This window comes from Callithrix jacchus, chromosome 3 (assembly GCF_049354715.1).
Source record: "Callithrix jacchus isolate 240 chromosome 3, calJac240_pri, whole genome shotgun sequence".
In the NCBI taxonomy this organism is placed as follows: domain Eukaryota; kingdom Metazoa; phylum Chordata; class Mammalia; order Primates; family Cebidae; genus Callithrix; species Callithrix jacchus.
Window position 1 is genome coordinate 177,730,116 of NC_133504.1, and position 6,238 is coordinate 177,736,353.

The following is a 6,238-nucleotide window of genomic DNA, read 5'->3' on the forward strand; positions in this document are numbered from 1 at the left end:
ATAAAGTGATAGAAAGTTGCTATGAATAGGTCATCAAAATATATCCTGCCACTCCTCGTAACTCACCAGAGGAAGAGATAAATTCACAAAATAATTTAGTATCTCTACATTGTTATATGTCTCCATTTTAACTATATTTTATCAACAAAGATTTGTTAGGCTGGGCAAGGTGGCTCACACCTGTAATCCCAACACTTTGGGAGGCCGAGGCGGGTGGATCATGTGAGGGTGGGAGTCCCAGACCAGCCTGACCAACATGGTGAAACCCCGTCTCTACTAAAAATACAAAAAAAAGAAACAAAACATACTCAAATTTAATGGGAGGCTGAGGCAGGAGAATCACTTGAACCGAGGAGGTGGAGGTTGCAGTGAGCCAAGATCGCACCACTGCACTCCAGCCTGGGTGACAGGGTGAGACTCTGTCTCAAACAACAAAAAACCCTCAAAGATTTGTTAATCACTTCCTATGTGTCAGGAACTGTTTTAAGTGGTGAGATCAGCAATCAGCAAGATAAGTCCCCATTCTTCTGTAGAAGACTGATGGGAACAAGTCAATGAAACAGTGTCTGTTGGTCACAGGGTGTCCACTGACCAATGATCTCTCAGGCTTATTTCAGCTGTAAAATATAGTTCTGTAAAATTTTTATCTAAGTCAGATTTTTCTCCTGTTGGATTTGGTTGAAGTAAGATAATTGATAGCAATTTCACAGTGCTTCTATAAAATAGAAATAAGAAAATATCTTTTCCTTGAAGACTGCTAGTTGTCCAGCAGAATCCATCGTGTAGAGCTGTAGCTGGGTACGTGCTGCCCGCTGGGGACTGCATTTCTCAGCCCCTCTTGCTGTTACCTGTGGCCAAGTGACTCATTCTCCCCAGGGCATGTAAGTTGAAGGGGTATGTCCCATTATTGGGCTAGGACTCAAGACTGCGGGTGAGTCCCCCTCACCACCTCTGTTCTGTCCCCTTCCCACAGATGGAACCTAGAGAAGGTAGTGATTTTGTCCCAGTCAGTGCCCATCATGGCAGAGCCATGAGAGAGAAGGAACCTGGGTCCCTGAATGCCACTGTAGAGCAGGGTTGCTGGTCAACTTGGAAAATTCCGCTTGACTATACATAAGAGAAAACTTTCGAAATGCCATTGTTTCTAAGCCACCGAACCTGGAGGTTCTGTTCATGAAGTTAAGCCCACATTAGTTAGTACACTTGGAAATCTGAGAGGGACTATTTAGAGATCGTTACATAAAATGAGCAAGTTGTTACCCCATCTGGCTAAAACACGTTATTCGGAAAATTCTCTGGATACTCATTATTTATCTGGAAACAGATAAAGATTACTCCACCCCACTTTTTCACAGGTCAGACTCTCAGCACCCTTGGCTGTCTTGAACTGAACATTAAACTTGCTCATAAGTGGCAAAGTTCTATTTGTCCATATATTCTATCAAAATAGACCTTTCTTGCCCTTTATCTCAGGAAACTATATATAGTAAAAGAATAAATTGTAAGTACAGCTGAACAGCAAGAAGAAGTAGAAGCAAAAGGATTTAATCAAGAGAGCAATAAAAATATATCCGAGGTCAATGATGCCATGCACGTGATCACTGATAAACCTGTATTACAGTTCAGTGTGATGTGTGGTATGCATTCAGTGCCTGAGATCTAGGATGATTTAGGTGGTGTTCATTACATACAATTAAAGATTGTGTTTGTTTAATACAAATTAAGGTTTGTACAATTGAGAGGGGAAGTTGTTCAGAAAAAAAATGGTATTCTAAGGGAGCCTGAATGATCTGAAAAGTTTGCTTATAAGGAAGAACTAATGCTTAGCATTGCTGACCAAACAAGGCATTGCTCTGCTAAATTTCATTAAGAAAAGAGAATGAACATATTGGCAAGTTGGCAAAAGGCACAGTTACACATAGTGTAGTAAAGTTGTATTTGAGGTTTTCTGATATTTAAAGTAGTGAAAAAGAAGGCAGGTGTAGGTACCAATACAATACATGATTTTTTTTTTTTTTTTTTTTTTTGGTTTGTAAGGAAACCAAGGGAGGTCTTGAGGGCACATTTGGCATCTTTTTAAAGGTATTAGCTCAGGAACTAATAGGCTCTTGCAGGGTGAATAACCTGCAAAGTGGATAGTTAATTTTGAAACCGCAATTATTTTCAATAAGCACACTCTCATTCCGTTTTTAATACGCCAACATAAGAATGTAAATACTGGGAAGGTTAGAAATAGCCATGATGTCAAGTTTAACCAGGTAAGTGAAACGTGTAACAAGGAAAAGGCATAAAAAGCTTGTTAGACTTACTTTCACAAATACTAATTGCACAGTCACTGGGCAAGGCACAGAAATGCAGGAGCTATGCTTTCTGCTCACGGGGCTTATCTGTAGTCTGACAGTGAAAAGTCCAAGATTCTTAGCAAGGCATTAAAGATTGGGGGGCTGACGGTTAAACTGACCCGGCAATTACAGCCCTGTGTGATAAAGTACTACCATAAAGCAAGGCTCTGGCTGCAGCAGAACCTTCAACCACATTCACCACTGTAGCCCTCGCACCTTGTTCCTGGCAATAAACATTTACTGTTGGATGAAGAAAACATAGGAGCCATTGTAGAAGGTGTGCACTTGGGCCACCTTGGAAAAAGTAGAAATCAGATGGATAAGAAGAGAGAAGAAGGATAAGGTATGAATGAACAAAAGAGGAAAGAGCACAGCAGAACTGCAGTGAAGGTTTCCTTTCCCTGGTTAAACATCAGGGCCTGTTAAATGCCAGCGGTCATGCTGGGAACACGAGAGGGAAAAGAGACGGCGGATGGAGGCAGGGGCTCAATCTCAGCTCTTAATGCCTTGCTAAGAATCTTAGACTGTTAATCCTATAGACAAAGGGTCGAGGAGTTTAAGCAGAATTTTAAGTTGTTGTAATTATCAAATGAGAAGAGAAATGAAAAAGAAACTACTTTGTAAACTATGAAATGCTATGATCAGATCAATGTTTTAGAAAAGTCAGGCTGGCGGCCTTGTGAAGGATTATTGTATAATCGCTTTTGTTGTGTTCATGTGAAAGCAGGGCTAAGCTCATTTTCTACATTCTTCTCATTGAACCTTTATGTCTCTCTAAAGTAGACACTGTTACCCCATTTTATAAGTAGAAAACTGTGGCTTAGAAAGGTGAAGTAACTTGTTCAGGGTCACACAGGGAGCAAGGAGCATAGCAGAAAGTAAAACCCCTTTCCTGAACTGGAAAACCTGCACTCTCAAGCTCCCTGCCTTCTGCTATTTACGGAGAAGGGAGAAGCCAGGCAAGGAAACCCCTTAGGGAGGTGCCTGTGGGGCTGCAGGGATGTAGGATGTACTGTGCTCTGGGATATTTGCCCCTCTGAGATGCTGTGGAGAGCTAAGACTGCCATGTGATGTTGGAGTCAAGACCTTGCTCTATGCAACACAACAAACCTCAGTCTCCTCATCTGCAAATCAGCGATCAGAATAGCCACTTCTCAGGCTTGTGAAGAGCAAATCAGATAATGCATCAGAAACTGTTTGTGAAGGCAACACACATGTTTAAGCTACACTAACTCAGCCCATATCAGTGATCCCCACGGTGTGGTCTCCGGGCCAGTGGCTTCACATCACCTGGGAACAGACCAGAAATGCAGATCCTTGGGCCCTGCCCAGAGCTGAATTAGAAACTTCAGGGGTGGAGATGGACAATCTGTTTTGTTTGTTTGTTTAGATGGAGTCATTGTTTTTTGAGATGGAGTCTCCCTGTGTCACCCAGGCTAGAGTTCAGTGGCGAAATCTTGGCTCACTGCAACCTCTGCCTCCCAGGTTCAAGGGATTTTCCTTCCTCAGCCTCCCAAGCAGCTGGAATTACAGGTGTGCACCACCATGCCAGTCTTATTTTTGTATTTTTAGTAGAGACAGGGTTTTACCATGTTGGCCAGGCTGGTCTTGAACCCCTGACCTCAAGTGATCCACCCACCTAGACTTCTCAAAGTGCTGGGATTACAGGTGTGAGGCACTGCACCCGGCCAGGACAATCTGTTTTAACAGGCTCCCAGGTGAGTCAGGCCCCCAGGCGAGTCTGCCCACTAAAGTGTGAAAACCCTGGAAAATCATCCTCTAGGATCTGGACCTCAGGGTGATGGGTCCAAAAACTCACCTTTCTCTACTTTTTCCATAGTAAATATTGGAGAGACCAAAACAGGATTTGGGGGCCAGAAGTTCTCCAGCATATGCCTACTTTCTGTTTAAAATCCATGATTGCTGTCACTCACACGAGGCCAAGCTGCTAGACAGAGGCAGAGCAGTCTAGGACCAACTAGGGGCTTCTAGATGTTCCTGAACCCCCTGCGCTCCTTCTGCTGCATCCTCAGGGCTCCATCCCTATCTCCTGGCAACAATACCTTTCAGACGAGTCCTGCAGAAATTGTAGAGCACTCAAGATACCAAAACTTGAATCACCAAGAGTTGGGAAAGGGAGAAAGGATATACAATCCACTAAGTGGTGTGATTCAGCACCAAAGCACTTTGTGGGAGATTCAGTCTCTTTCCACGGAGCAGCTCCTCTCATCTAGGAGTTGCTGGTACAGCCAGCGAGGCAGGCACGGCCCCTGTCTTTAGAAGCTTATATTCCAGTAGAGAAAACAGATCATAAAAATGTGAATGGGGCATTTCAGAGGGTGACCTGTGCTATAGAGGTAGCAAGGTAAGGTGATAGAGGTAGCAAGGAAAGGCGACATGCAAACGGAGACCTGAACTAAGGGAAGGAATGTCATCCGGCAGAAGCCTTCAAATTCAAAGCTGCCGAAGTGAGAGGGAACAGAGTGCATCCTAGGAACAGAAAGAAGTTCATCAGGGCTGGGGGAATGAGGACATGGGGGTGGGGATATGTTGCAGCTTGAAATGGGATGGGGGTGGAAGTCCAGGTCATCCAAGCCCCAGGACCGAAGGAGTTAGGACATTGCTGGTCCAAGGACCAGATAAGGGGTTAGGATATTACTGCCTTCTGCTGTCCGAAGAACAGGTTGCCGGGCAACTAGCATAAAATCAGAGAGGCTAAGGAAGGACTCAGGAAGGCCTGGAGTCATGCCAGGGCAGGGCCGAGAGCTCCCAGCCTGCCCTGGCTCTGTTTCCACCTCACAAGGGCAAAGCAGCAGCAGCCTCTTGCAGGAAACTTAACACCTCCTTTGGCGACAGAGACGCAGGACAGAGGATTCTGAACCTAGCTTTGCCCATTTGTTGCTTCAGCGCTGACGCCACCTAGTAGGCAAAGTCAACTTCGATCTAATTGTGTTTCTCACTAGATGATCATGGTGATGAATGGCTGCCAGTTCTGCCCCTCTCTGAAATGATGCCCAGGGAGAAACAGAGAGAAGCTTCTGTGAGCCCCCTGCCCAGCGGCAGGAAACAGTTCCTCTCTCCCCACTGAGGGAACTGCACTGAGAACTGGAAACTGGAAGGTGTTGACGAGATGAAATTGTTTTAAAGTTCAGATTTTATCCATCTTTATTTAAAAACACAGTAGAAAAGAAGTTGACTTTCCCTTGAAGTTATTATGGATATAAATGCACTGCTCATTTCTCTTTCAAAGATGACTTAGGCCCTAGGATGATGGAATTGCAGCATTAAAGCAGCTCTAACAAAGCATCTGACCCCATTCCAGGACTCGGTTGTCCTGTACTCCTGAGACATTACCGAATAATTTCGTCTTGAAATAAGTGCTGTAGTATTAATAATTTTAAAACCAATAGTTTTTTTTTTTTTTTTTTTAGAAATCTCTCTCTGTCATCCAGGCCAGAGTACTGTGGCACAATCTCAGTTCACTGCAACCTCCCCGTCCCGAGTTCAAGCAATTCTCCTGCCTCAGCCTGCTGAGTAGCTGGGACTATAGGTGCATGCCACTATGCCCAGCTAATTTTTGTATTTTTAGTAGAGACAGGGTTTCACCATGTTGGCCAGGCTGGTCTTGAATGCTTGACCTCAAGTGATCCACTTGCTTCGGCCTCCCAAAGTGCTGGGATTACAGGTGTGAGCCACTGAGCCTGGCCTAAAACCACTACTTATTAAACATATACTACAAAGCATCATACAAGGCCCTTTAAATTCGTTACCTTATTTAATTTTCACAATGTCCCTGAAAGGTCCTCATTTTACAGATGTGGAAACTGAGGCTTGGGAGGTTCTTTTCTCAACAAAGTCACCCAGCTAGGGAGTAACAGGGCCAGGATTTCAACCCT